The sequence below is a fragment of the Callithrix jacchus genome, chromosome 3 (assembly GCF_049354715.1).
Source record: "Callithrix jacchus isolate 240 chromosome 3, calJac240_pri, whole genome shotgun sequence".
Lineage (NCBI taxonomy): Eukaryota > Metazoa > Chordata > Mammalia > Primates > Cebidae > Callithrix > Callithrix jacchus.
In genome coordinates, this window is record NC_133504.1 from 152,684,955 (window position 1) to 152,699,319 (window position 14,365).

General features: G+C 38.7%; 1 protein-coding gene across 41 annotated transcripts in view; it reads left to right on the forward strand.

Moving 5' to 3' along the window:
- The window catches only part of APBB2 (amyloid beta precursor protein binding family B member 2), a 476,200-nt gene that overhangs the window by 114,318 nt on the left and 347,517 nt on the right, over positions 1-14,365 (forward strand). For 4 of the 41 annotated variants that reach the window (XM_078367301.1, XM_078367295.1, XM_078367315.1 and 1 more), the window contains exon 2: positions 12,424-12,486. The exons of 32 other annotated variants lie outside the window; for them this stretch is intronic. The gene's annotated coding sequence lies outside the window, so the exon portion shown is untranslated. Of the gene's footprint in view, positions 1-6,530; positions 6,684-12,423; positions 12,500-14,365 lie in introns of all 41 variants that reach the window. 5 more of the 41 variants (XM_078367302.1, XM_054253407.2, XM_078367314.1 and 2 more) reach the window with 2 other exon arrangements.

Genomic DNA, 14,365 nt, shown 5'->3' on the forward strand with positions numbered 1-14,365 from the left:
GGTGTGGGTGGTAAAGCAAATTTACAATCCCACCTCTCATATTTGCTCGTTCCACTCCCACCTGTTGGTAGAGCATTTGGGATTAGCTTGCTCTAGGGGTGAAAATTTTAGGGGTGAATTCTTTGGCTTCTTTCATTCTAGTTTAATGCTAGACAAAGTTCTCTTTGCTCCCAAGGGCCTGTTGGCTTTCCAAAGCCCAAGTGTTAGAAGGTCATTTGAAGAGGGCTTTTATATAGGAGCTCTTGGCAGCCTGGAACAGAGTGCAAAGTAGTCTAGGAAAAAATAGCCAGGGGAAGATTTGCCTTATGTGACCTGCCTAAACCAGAAAATTCTGGAGCCACAGGAACTGCAGCAGGTGTGCAAAAAAATGAAATCACCACTGTGTGTGCCAGGCACAGTGCTAAGTGCTTTAAAACACTGTCCTAATCCCAACTCCATCTGGAAGGTAGATGTTTTGATCTTTGTTTTACAGAGGAGGAAACTGACTCAGAATGTTAAATGTTGAGTCTTAAGATTATACAGATAAGGAATGTATTCAGGATTTGAGCCCATTTCTCTCAGACTCAGAAGTCAACAAACTTTGCTCCATCTTCTGTGAAAGAAAATTGTGTACTTAGATTTACAGCAGACATTAACTTACAAATACAAGTTATTTACCCTGCTAGTGTCACATGAGGATTTCCTTTTGAATAAAATAAATAAAACAAAACACTGCTGAATGTTTTCCTGAAATAAAAGAAGATAAATGAAGGAGTGAATGAAGCTGGACTGGCTATTGATACACAGAGCACACGGAGATTCTTCCGCCCCTTCCCAGTGTACTCGGGAACTCATAATTTCCTTTTGAAGAAGTCTATAGGGATTTGTTTTTCTTTTATGTTAAAAATGACATATTACATATCTGGACTATAAAGTAGCCATTTGTATTTTTAGCTACATTTATTTCTGACTTCTTATGATTTTTTTCCCCTCAATTAATTGTACCTCCTGTTCTCCTTTTCTTATTTTTGCATCCATCCCTTCTAGTAGAAGATTTTGCTTGCAAATATTACTTGGTGGATAATGGATGTCATTTTTATAAAGTTCAGGGTTTTTTTATTTTAGTCTCTGAGAACAATTCATAAGCCATGTCTGTCAACTTACGTACTACTAAAATACAGGATGAACTTTCCAACAAATGTTGTTGTTATAATACTTATGGTTCCAATTCAGCCATTATAGATGCCCTGAGGAAACAAACATGGGGGAGAAATAAGATACGATCATATTAATTATGATTTCACTTTTGTGGTTAAATAGATTTCTAGCTAGAGCTGGAGTTGCTTTTTAATTAAATGGGTATTTCTGGAGGGCCCGAAATCTGCCAAACCCTATATTAGTCTGTGACTTGATTTCACCTGTTGATTGGGTGAATAGCTCCATCTCTACTTTGAGTTGGTTTAAAAAATTCTTAGCAGCAGCTCTCCACATAATTTATTAGGCCAGAGTTTAGGAATGTTATTCCATGAAAGCTACATTCTTGCATGCTTGATGGGTAGCACCATGTCTGCCTGCCTAACTGTCTAGTCTGAGTAGTCTGTCTGGATAGTGTGTCTTTTGGATTCTCTCTTACTCATCCTCTTTTTGTCTTCTTTCTTTTATTTTCTTGACTAGGTAGAAATAGGTCTAAAGTTTGCTTTTTAAAAATGTTGACTAGATCAGTGTTTCCATCAAATTTCCTTTAGACCATCAGCATTATAATCAGTTGTGCTTGTTAAAGACGCATAACCTTGTGCCGTGACCCAGAATCTGAATTTGAGAATTGATGAATTAGAGTTACCTGTGGTCACTATGTTATTTCTAAACTATCAGTAGAATGTACTGTTTCTCTCTGAATCAAAAGATAATCTCATTTTCCCCCTGAGTTAATGTACTCTGATTTAAAAAAACAAAAACAACAAAAAGTTCCAAGTAAGAATCCTGGAATTAGGTTTCAGAATTTGAGAAACTTTCATTAGACTTTTATTGAAGTAAGAGTTGGTGTTTCATACACTGGATATCCTGAACTCATTGTTAGCAAAACGTCAAATTACTTGACGTTTACAAATAAACAATAATGACCACCCCGTTAATTTTAAGTCTTTGTTCAAACTACTTACGATTTAAAATGAGTCACAGTGTTGGATCGGGTGGCCACACTGGGTAGAACTGGGTACTGACCTCTGCCAGTCAGCTGTGTAACTCCAGGCCCTAGGGTGCCCCCTCTGTCCAGCCACGGATTGCATAGATATGCTATGATCTCCCTTTTGGTTCTGATTGAGTTGGACCTTGTGGGAGGAAAAACATAGATGTTGACACATGGGCGCATGTATGTTGGAGGGAAAACATTTTATCTTGGCATAGGACTTTTAAAACACAAGGTAATTTTTCATCACTTTTGGGACCAAAAAACACTGAATTTGGGGAAATATTGTCGATGGAAAAATCCAAATTCTGCCAAAATGTCTAAAGAGGTTTATTCTAAACCAGTGTAAGAGACTGTGGTCTAGGTTACACATCTCAACAGATTCTAAGAAAGTGTGCCTGAGAGGGTTAGGTTACAGCTTGGTTTTACACATTTCAGGCAGACAGAGGAGTTGTAGGGTAAAACTATGGCACAGGACTTTTAAAATGAAGATGTGGAAGTTTATAGTCCATGGAGAGTAAAAATATAAAAGTTTAAAAGAAATGATTGGTAGTTTCTTTGTTCATTCAGGAAATCAATGCCATATGTCCCAAAATTCCTGGTTATGGAAATGTGACCAGGAAATGGACTTCCTTAAGGCAAGGACCATCGTTTGTTGGACACATTTAATTTGTTTTACTATTGCCAGGTACATTTGTGTTATTTTACAAATTCTAGTAGAAGCGGGTTATAAGGTAGGAGCTGGGCAGAGCAGTGTTTCCAGTCATTTCACCTATTAGAAACCATCTCTATTGAAGGAAAGAAACAAGCCTTGCTGCCTCCAAAGATTAGTGATATAATTCAAACAGCTGGAGAACTGGGGAGAAATTGGGAGTTTAGCAAATGATTTCTTGCATGTGCGGTTGTGTTCCATTTCTCTCCATTTGTTTGTGGAGAGAATGATAAATGTATCAAGGGTGGTGAAGTGTATAAAGACCATTGTTTCTTAACTCTCAGTAATTTATGGACCAGGAAAAAATTTCCCACAAATCCTTAGTAATAAACATTTTTATTATGAAGGAGCCTTAATATAAACTAGGTATAAATTCCTTATGCTTCTAGCTCTTATTTAACTATAAAAGCAGTGACAGATTTATAGAGCAAATTCAAACAAAACTACAAAACCAATAAAATTTAAATTAATATTAATTTATCATGACAGAGAATTTTATTTTACTAAAATTAAACCCCTCCTTGAAATGTGATTATGTTTCTGACAGCCAGAGTGTCAGTTCTTTTGAGATCTGCGTGAAACTCAATTCCTCCACTTTCCTGTATTCTATGCTTCCTTCATATAAAGCTCTTTCATTTAACAAGAATGTAGGATTTAGGTTTTAATTCTGCCTCATTTATCTTGATTTGGCCTTGAAGATTAAGATTGTACTACTAGGTGCCAAGATCAGAAACATAAATGGAAACACCTTTTGATCATTAAGATTTCAGACTTGTTGGCTAGTTACAAATGAGATAGTAGAAGAAAGAGAAGGGTCACTGGTTCCTGTAATTTTGGGTTGCAGATTTGGGTGAGAGTGAATGGAGCCTTTTAGCAAAATGTATAACAAAGGAGGAAAAGTAGGTTTTGGGAGAAGATGATTAGTTTAAGACTAGTACTGCTCAGGTTCCTAGCAGTATGATAGACTGAATAACATACTTTTCTACTAAAGCATTATATTCTGGATAAAACATTTTTTAAGGTACTCCTAAGGTCACAAGAACTAAGACATCTCCAGAGTCTCTCACTTCAAGTAGATCAACCAAGCATCAAAGGGTAAAGTAAAACCAGAGCTTTATGTGTAAGCAAACACAACAGGTAGGTTGCCGAAAGAGCAAATGCTACAGGTTGAACATCCCTAATCTGAAAATACTCCAAAATTAGAAGCTTTTTGAGCACTGACATGATGCTCAAGGGAAAATGCTCATGATTTTTGGATTAGGAAGGCTCAAACAGTATATATTCTGCAGAATATTCCAAAATTTGAAAATGTCTGAAATCCAAAACACTTCTGGTCCCAAGCATTTTGGATAAGGAATACTTCACCTGTAATATCACCACTGTGGTTAGAGACTAAGCCTTGGGTCAGTGGCAAGGTATAAGAGCCTGAATTTTACCAGGACTTATTTGTAAGAGGAGCCCTGGGAAGATAATGCTCTTTGGCTTCTGGCAGAAGCAACTGCAGATCCTTTCAGGAGGAAAGCATCTTCACTTTAGACCTTAGGATTTTCCTGACTAACATCAACCAAATCGGCATTCAGAATCAAAGATCTCCAGTCCTATCAGAAAACAAACCACCAGGAGTGTGAATCATGGAAGTAAAAATCAACAGATTTGGGACCCTGAGGACATTAGATATTAGAATTATCTGATACAGAATATAAAATTACTAGGTATGAAATGTTTCAAGGAAGAAAACATGTAATCACAACTAAGTGCAAATTGACCAGGCAGATTTGGAAAACCAAGACCTAAGGAAATATTAGAACTGTTGAAATAAAAATGAAATAGATTAGAAATAGGTGAACTAGAAAAAAAGTTTGATGAAATTAACCAGAAAGTAGCATAAGGGAGAAGAAAAACATGAAAGTAGTTGAAGGATATAACGGTCATGATGAGATCTCTTCTGAGTTCAGAAGTGTAATAAGAGCAAATGGTGTGCAGTACTGTTTGAAGATCTAATGTATACATAATTTTCAGAGAGTTTATGAATGACAGAAATGGCCAGTGTTCCTTAAATCTAAGTAATTTATGGGCAGATAAGGGAAGCACAACATATAAAAAAATTCATACTAGACATAAGGAAACTTAATTCACTTAAAAAAAAAAAATAAGAAGACCATTTTTAAGAATAGCCAGAAAAAGGCAGATTGTTTATCAGACTGAGAGCTGATTTTCCAACAGCAACAATGGAAGCTGGAAATTAGTGGAAAAATATCTTCAAAATGCTAAGAGAAAATATTGACTGTATGCCAACAAAACTGTCATTCAAGGAAAAAGCAAAATCTGCTTTCAGAAAAACCCAAATCTGATTTTACCACCACAGAAGATCTTTTCTAAGAAACTTCTTAAAGGGTGTATTTCAGGAAGGAGAGATTCTAGGAGGAACGGCTGAGACACAAAAAGGAACGATGAAGAAGTAAATTGATAAACATGTAGATAAATCTCACTAATTAAAATTAAGTAGGCCGGGCACAGTGGCTGACGCCTGTAATCCCAACACTCTGGGAGGCTGAGGTGGGTGGATCGCCTGAGGTCAGGAGTTTAAGTCCAGCCTGGCCAACATGGCAAAAGCTTGTCTCTACTAAAAATACAAAAATTAGCCAGGTGTGGTGATGCACACCTGTAATCCCAGCTAATTGGCAGGCTGAGCTAGGAAAATTACTCAAACCTAGGAGGCAGAGATTTCAGTGAGCCAGGATCAGACCACTGCACTCTAGCTTAGGTGACAGAGTGAGACTCTTGTCTCAAAAAAAAACAAAACAAAAAGGCTGGGCGTGGTGGCTCAAGCCTGTAATCCCAGCACTTTGGGAGGCCGAAGTGGGTGGATCATGAGGTCAAGAGATTGAGACCATCCTGGTCAACATGGTGAAACCCCGTCTCTACTAAAAATACAAAAAATTAGCTGGGCATGGTGGCGTGTGCCTGTAATCCCAGCTACTCAGGAAGCTGAGGCAGGAGAATTGCTTGAACCCAGGAGGCGGAGGTTGCCATGAGCCGAGATTGCACCATTGCAGTCCAGACTGGGTAACGAGAGCAAAACTCCGTCTCAAAAAAAAAAAAAAAAATTAATCAAGTCAAAAATTTAGTTCCTCAGTCATGCTAGTTAGCTGCATTTCAAGGCACATGTGCCTAATGGCTACTGTATTGAACAATACAAATATGGAACATTTCCATAATTGAAGAAAGTTCTGTTGAACAGCACTGTTGTAGAGCAGTGGAAGGAAAGATGCACTAAGATAGTCTCTGCAATGCATTGATTGTAAGATGCCATCTTTGTAAGAGCCACCATTATATGTTAACAACTTTAAGAAAAGCATTATTCCACATCTTTAAGATGCCATTAAAAAAAAATTAGACATATCTCAAGATTACCTATACAAAAATGTAAAGAAATGTGTCTCTTGAGAGTGGATGCAGTATGGAGTTAAAGTGCTAGGGGGATAGAAGTCCAAAAATTGTGGTGCAGTACATTGGGAGAGGTCTGGGCCAGCACTTTGGGAGGCTGAGGCGGGCAGATCACCTGACGTCAGGAGTTCAAGACCAGCCTGGCCAACATAGTGAAATGGCGTCTCTCCCAAAAATTCAAAAATTAGCCAGGCTCTGTGATTGCAGGCACCTGTAGTCCCAGCTGCTTGGGAGGCTGAGGCAAGAGAATCACTTGAACCTGGAAGATGGAGATTGCAGTGAGCCAAGATTTCGCCATTGCCCTCCAGCCTGGACAACAGAACGAGATTCCATCTCAAAAAAAAAAAAAGAAGTGAGGAGGTGAGATGTTGCAGAGCTTCTTCTTTCAAGATAAGGCATATATTATGTCAGCTTTCTATGTATGATAGGAGAAGCAATGAAAATTGCAAAGCCTTTGGGAATTATTTCTGTCACTATATTGAAGAAAGCTTCATGAAGGCAATAATATCTGGGTTGGACCTTGAGGAATAAAGAATTGATACATCAGAGTAGTAGGGCAGGGCTGTATAGATAGAAGGAATGACTAATGAAAGCATGGAATTGTGAAAAGGTGTTAGCTTTGGCAGTAATTCCTAATGACCTAGAATTCACTGTTTCCAGCTTCTTTCTAGGTAGTCTAGTTTTGATGAAGGAGCATTTATTCCGTAAGATCGGAAGCATGCCTTTTACTAATCTTAAATTGGAAGGTAATTAAAATGACTACAGACCTAGCCTACTACTTCCCCAATGCTCCAAGTAGACAACACTTAATATATGTTTTTCACACCCTCTTGAATTACACAGTTTATTAGTAAATTTGGGGATTTAAGTTCAGAAAACATTAATGCCTATGGTATATTAATAAGATGAGTAGTGATAAAACTTCCTTAGATTAGCATGGAAGAAAGACTGTAAGCTTGTTAAAGCTCACCAGATCAGAATGCTAAGAAAATATAGGGCAGATAAGACCTGGATTAAAATCCCAGGCCCTTGATGTAAAAACTGTATAACACCGGTTAACTTATTTGACCTTTTCATGCTCAAATTTCTCCTTTTAAAAGCAGGCATGATAACACCTCCTACCTCAGGATGGGTGTGAAGATTAATGAAAAGCACTCAGCAAAAACAGTTGCCCATTATTGTAATAAAAATATTCCAGTACTTTTTCTCATTAAGTAAATACAATAAATCAGTGGTTCCCAACCGTGGCTGTATTAACATCATCTGGGAGCAGTTGAAAAATGATGCAGAGTACTTGGGCTTTGTATTTTATGTAAGAACTCCAGTGTATGAGTCTGTTTTCATACTGGTATGAAGAAATACCTGAGACTGGATAATTTATAAGGAAAAAGAGGTTTAAGGGACTACAGTTCCACCTGGCTGGGGATGCCTCACAATCATGGTAGCAAAGGAGGAGCAAAGGCACGTCTTACATGGCAGCAGGCATGTGTGCAGGGGAATTACCCTTTATAAAACCATCAGATCTCATGAGACTTACTCACTATCAAAAGAACAGCATGGGAAAAACTTGCCCCCATGATTCAATTACCTCCCACTGGGTCCCTCCCAGGACACATGGGGATTATGAGAGCTGCAATTCAAGATGAGAGTTGGATGGGGACACAGTCAAATCATATCACCCAGGTTTGGGTACCCTTGCTCTGGCACTGAGTAAGATCTTGATCACTTTTACCTGGATATTTGCTTTCTTCCTTGCTATGCATGGATTTTCAGATTATTAGAGATTAATGTGTAGATCTTCACATCTGTGCCTTCCCTTCTCTTTCTTTCACCCACCTTTCCTTAGCCCTTTCCCCTCCATCCCATATTGAATCATTTGTACAGTAGGGCTGACATGTCTTGCACAGCTTAGTTCTCAGGACTTTTAATTAAATGAAACAGATTTTTTTTTAAAAAAAGAAACTTTGCTAAGGCAGACTTTTTGGCATGTTAAAGTTGAACTTGAGTTCAGTTTCTAGAATAAATAATTCAGGTTTTTTTTTTTACCCTTTAAAATAATGACTACAGGAAATACTTCTAAAATAACTGATATTTCCCTTGTTAAAACTGGGGTTATTGCTGGACACATTTCAGCGTGTGTTCTTTTTTTGGGGGTAAAAAAAGTGAGGGTGAATGTTCCATTATATGCTAAAACACACATAAATTATAATCCTTCAAACCTAAGAGCGCCCTTCATAAGGTGGTAGTTATTTGGTATATTATAAAATGTGGCCTGGATATTAAAATAAGAAATAAAATATTTTACTATATACAGATCAGTTAGAATATTTCTTTTAACACTTTTGGGTGGATACTTTGGATTTAAAAAATCATCGTATTGCAGCAGACGGAGCATTGCTGCTTGTATCTATTTCTTATATGTATTTTATATTTCCTACAGGTGAAGAATGACTGAAATGTCAGCCCCATTTAAGCTGAAATTTTTTTTAGTGCCAAATCTCCATCACCTAAAATGATACCTGATACATAGTGATTGCTTGATTAAAAAAAAAAAGTACTAAATGAATGAGCTAACAATTAAGCAACCAAAATTAAAAACCACACTATCACTTTTCACTGATAAACCTCCTTCCAGAAGTACTGGGAATGTCACAATACCTGGTGTTTGTCTGGAATTCTTATTAGATACTGCCTGCACGTTCCTTTAGCCCCCTGAGTCTTCCTGTAGATCACAGCTTCCCTTAGAGTCAGCCCATGCAGAAAGAGCTGTGTCTTAGTGTTCATGGTTGTATCCATAGTGCCACATCTGGCAGCATAGTAGTTTCTTAGTAAATATAGTGCTTTATAGTTTCAGCGATGCTTTCATATTCAGTTTGAATGGTTGACAGCCCCATGAGGTTGGCTGATAGGATCATCTTAGTTTTATAGATGATGGAACAGAGGTTAAAGAGGCTGTTCGTAGTCATCCTTGGGTCATAAGTAGCAGAGCTGGAACCACAACCTCTAAATCTGTTAATTTCTTCATCCTTTGTTTCAGAACAGCTTTAAAAACATTAGTGAACCTATTAATTAATTAATATTCTCCTTCCCCTAGTCAAAATCTTACAGGGAAAGTTATTACATGAACCCTTTTCCAAACTGCCCTAATATCATATCAGTCACAAACTTCATTGGATGCTGGTTTGGGTTTTCATAGCAGTTCTTTCTTGGTTACCTGTGATGAGTACCTATGATAGATTCTTTTTGAAATAAATTTTTTTTTTTTGATGAGCCCTTATTCTTTCAATTTTTATTCATCTTTCCCAGATATTTTAACCTGTAAATTTATCAATACTATACATCTAAGTTTTATAATAAAAATATTCCAAGACTTTATTTTTTAGTAAGTAAATGCAATAAATCAGTGGTTCCCAAAATAAAACAAATTTTCACAGCCACAGGAGGAGTGGACTCCAGTATATTTCTTCTTGCCTTGTCTGTCTGGTCATTTGGTCATTTTGACATAGAAATTTCAGCTTGTTGAATTGGCTTGGTGGCTATTTCTGGAATCAGGCTTGGGAAGGAGAAACCTTCCCTGTGACATTAGAAAAAACAAAAAAGGACAAGGCAGTGGGGGGATCACTTCAGATCAGGAGTTCAAGACCAGCCTGGCCAATATGTTGAAACCCCATCTCTACTAAAAATACAAAATCAGCCAGGTGTGGTGGCACATGCCTGTAATCCCAGCTACTCGGGTGGCTGAGGCAGGAGCATCGCTTGAACCCAGGAGATGGAGGTTGCAGTAAGATGAGCTACTGCGCCACTGCACTCTAGCCTGGGAGACAAGAGCAAAACTCCATCTCAAAGAAAAAAAAATGCTGGCCAAATATTGAAGATCCTCAAATGATGGCAGTGTTTGGGTGCACATTTTGCCAGAGCCATTCATTGAAGCCAAAGACTAAGTGACATATGACCAAGATTCTAAGTAAGAAAGGATTTCACAATCTGTGAATCAAATCCAGTTCTCATTTCTGTTTTGTCTTCTATGGTGGAAGATAATTTGGTGACTTCAGCAAGCTTCAGTCTACTTTGTGATTCTTGGGTCAGAGGTTATTTTATCAGATTGCTACATTTAAACTTAACCCTCATTCTTTTACAAATGACTTTAAAGTGTTTCTGGAACAATACTCACCACAAAGCTATTATTTCATTGTGAAATACCAACAAGAACCTGATTCCGTTTGCCTGCTGTGGACATTGATGTTTAGTGTTAGAACTGAGGCATCGAAGGGAATAAATAAATGGTTGACATTGTGTTGCCTTCAGGATCCAGTCATGGGAATATATGGTGGGGATTTGAGAAGTGGTTTGGGGTGGAGGAAAGCGTTTTCTTTTTTCACCCAGTGCCTGACTTCTCAGTTGAGGCAGGACAGAGCCATTGTGTTTGTTCGGGCTCTCACAAAGCCAGATCACATCAGCGCGGGCTGCGGCTTTATGAGCAGCCTCACAGCTCATGCCTTTGTTGCCCTGCTGCACAGTCGATAAAGGATGACGAGAAGGGAGCTCAATAAAGGCCTTTCAGGGAGTGTTTCTGAGTTTGTCATTGCCATCTGTCTTCTCTCCCCTGGCTTTTCAGGCTTTCCCCATTTTGTGCGACTCCTAGGTTTCAGATTGGTGTGGCGTGGACATCATAGGTAGATGCTAAGCAAAAAGTGGAAGTAAGCAATGTTTCCAAGAAATAATCTTGAAGAAAAGAGAAAAAGGCCTCCTCATTTTCCAAGGCTGTGTGGACATAAGAGATGAAGGATTAGGATTATTTTAATTATTAGTGACTGTGTTGTTTTCTTTATTATTTTTTTTTCTGAGACAGGATCTTGCTCTCTTGCCCAGGCTGGAGTGCAGTGGTGAGATCTCAGCTCACTGCAGTCTCAACCACCCAGGATCAAGTGATCCTCTCACCTCAGCCTCCTGAATAGTTGGACCACAGGCATAGGCCGCCATGCCCAGCTATTTTTTTTTTTTTTTTTTTTTGAGACGGACTCACTCTGTTGCCCAGGCTGGAGTATAGTGGTGCTATCTCAGCTCACTGTAATCTCCTCCTGGGTTCAAGCGATTCTCCTGCCTCAGCCACCTGAGTAGCTGGGATTACAGGCATGTGCTACCATGCCTGGCTAATTTTTGTATTTTTAGTAGAGACAGGGTTTTGCCATGTTGGCCGGGCTGGTCTTGAACTCCTGGCCTCAAGTTATCTGCCTGTCTCAGCCTCCGAAAGTGCTGGGATTACAAGTCTGAGCCACCGTGACCAGCCTAATTTTTAAAATTTTTTGTAGAGATAGGGTCTTACTGTGTTTCCCAGACTAGTTTCAAACTCCTGGGCTCAAGCAATCCTCTTGCCTCAGCCTCTCAAAGTGCTGGGATTACAGGTATGAGTCACCGTGTCTGGCATCTCTTAATTTTTGAGACGACTAATGTCTTTCCCTTAAGACATGGGCCATTTTGGAAGTAAAAGGCCGGACTTGATTCCTTCAGACACTTATTATTTCTAATGCTGCTGTGCACGCATCTTTCCTGTCTCTCACAGGTGGTGGCGCAGGTGTAGTTTTATCTTGTTGAAAGCCTTTTGTTTTTCTCTGAGTGATGGGACTGTAGTGTTATCAACAGGGCCAGTCCTAGGATCAGAAAGCTTTCGGTATGATAGGCAGTTTCTGTTCAGGACACCTGCTGCCCAAGCACAGTGCCCTCATTGTTTCTTCAGTTGAACATGTTCTGGGCAGAGCCGTGCCTTTTTTAGCCTAGGATTGAGTCTTCACTTTTTCTCCTGCATGCATTTCATTTCTGGTAGAATAAAATTCTGTCTTGTTCTTCTGGTTTTGCAGGTATGAATTTAATACCTGCACGTGATTTGTACAAATTTTATTTCCAAGAGTGTGTGCCAAAATGTCATAGTGGTAGGAAGAGCACTTGGTCAAAGTGGAGGCAAATGATCTGGAATCTCATTCCTGCTTTGCTGGCTGTGTGGCTGAAGGAAAGATTTTACCTCTCTGGGCACGGGCTTCTTGGAGCAATGGGTTGCCAAGGCCCCTCGTGTAAAGATTCCGCCGCTGTGTCTTGTGTTTTTCAGGATGCTAAGAGCAGCAGAAATGAGTGTGGCAGGGGTCATTAAGGGCTCTGCTCCTGTGAGTAGGTAATACCAGGAGGTAATCTTTTCTTTATTGATTTAATTTATTTATGTATTTGAGATAAGGTCTCACTCTGTCTCCCACACTGGCGTATGGTGATGTGATCATGGTTCACTGCAGCCTTGACTTCCCAGGCTGTAGTGATCTTCCCACCTAAGCTTCCTGAATAGCTGGGGCCACAGTTGTGTGCCAATATGCCTGGCTGATTTTTAAAATTTTTGTAGAGACAAGGTCCCTCTTTGTTGCCCAGTCTGATCTTGAATTCCTGGGCTCAAGTGATCCTCTGGCCTCAGCCTCCCTCAGCTGTGAGTCACCGCTGCCCAGGATGCGATAGGTAAGGGAGGGAAATAACTATGGTTCTCTGTTGTGGCAAGTTTGCAGAGTAAAACATAATTTTTTTTATTTCTAGGAAAGTATTTTTCATCACTGGAAGTGTTACTGGACACTTACGTTTTGAACATCTAAATTAAGAACTTCAGTGATCAGACAAATATTTCTTCATTTATTAACTCTGACTGTTCAGATAAGAGACAGACCAAGGACTGGGCTAATGTAGCATAGATACCCCATTTCTGATTTGTATTCCTGCAGTCTTAAAAGAAACCCCTTATTTACAAATACTCTAATTCTACACGCAATACATGTTAATTGTAGAAAATTTGGAAAATACCAAAAAGAAAATACAAATAGCTTCCCATTCCATAACTCAGGAGTGCTGTTGTTCACACTTAGGTGTCTTTACATTATATGCACTCAGTTAGTTTGTAGAACAACACTGGGATCATACCATACACATATAATTTGATATCTTGCTTTTTTTCCTGCTATGTTCCTTTTGAGATGATTTTTGGGACTGAGGTTTCAACTGAAGGTAGAGATTAATGTAATATTATGCTTGGCACACTTGTGACGAGGACTGTTTTGACTTACAGAAATAGAACTGTGGACCCTGTGTCTGAAAATAACATTTCTCCTGTCCCCTCTTGAATAGGCTTTCAATATTGGCATATATAGACGTTATCATAACTTACTATTATTAACAAATGAAGACTTCTTAATCTGTTAGCTCCCATTATTCACTAATTGCTTGCATAAGAGTCCCTGATTGAGTTTTCTGTGCCAGAATTGCTAGCTGCACCACCAGTGAGCATAAGTTATGTCAACACTCGTTTTCTGGAAGCCCCGATTGCTCTGGCTAAAGCATGGTAGTGCCTGTGGGCTAGGCCACATGTTTGGCAGTAGCATATTTAAGGAATTCCTTTTGCCCAGTCATATTATACATTTGATAATATTTATGATTTGTTGAATATTGGTTTCATATATAATTTCCTCTATTAGGAAATAAAAGATTATTCATTTCCCCTTTGGATTATGTAGCCTTTAATATTTTCTGTTACACCCTCACATTGCAATGTAAATATATTCTAAATCCTGAACCACATTAGAATTTTCTCATAGCCCCTACTTCTTTGTTTTTTTTTGGTACCCTTTGAAGTCCTGAAATGTTTTATATTTGAGATTAAATCTGGGTTTCGCTTTACTTTTTAAAGCATATTGAGCAAGTTAATTTTCTGTTTGAGTTCCTAAGGGGAATGATTCCAGCCCTCTGTGTCCCAAGAATTCAGACTGAACCCTGCCAGAACATTCCTGTGGTTTTCCACGGGGCAGATCAGTGTGTTCATGAAATTTTAGTTGTAGCTTGTGTTTTCCATGGTTAATTAAAACATCTGGCTTTTCAGTTTTCCACAAACAGAGCATAATCACTAGGCCAAACCTTTTCAATAAATAATTAAATACTTTAATCCTCCCCTCAGAATAGCCCACACTTGTCTTTAGGATACCTTGTAAGCTGTTGTCTGTGTTCATTAATGATTTTGAATGTTT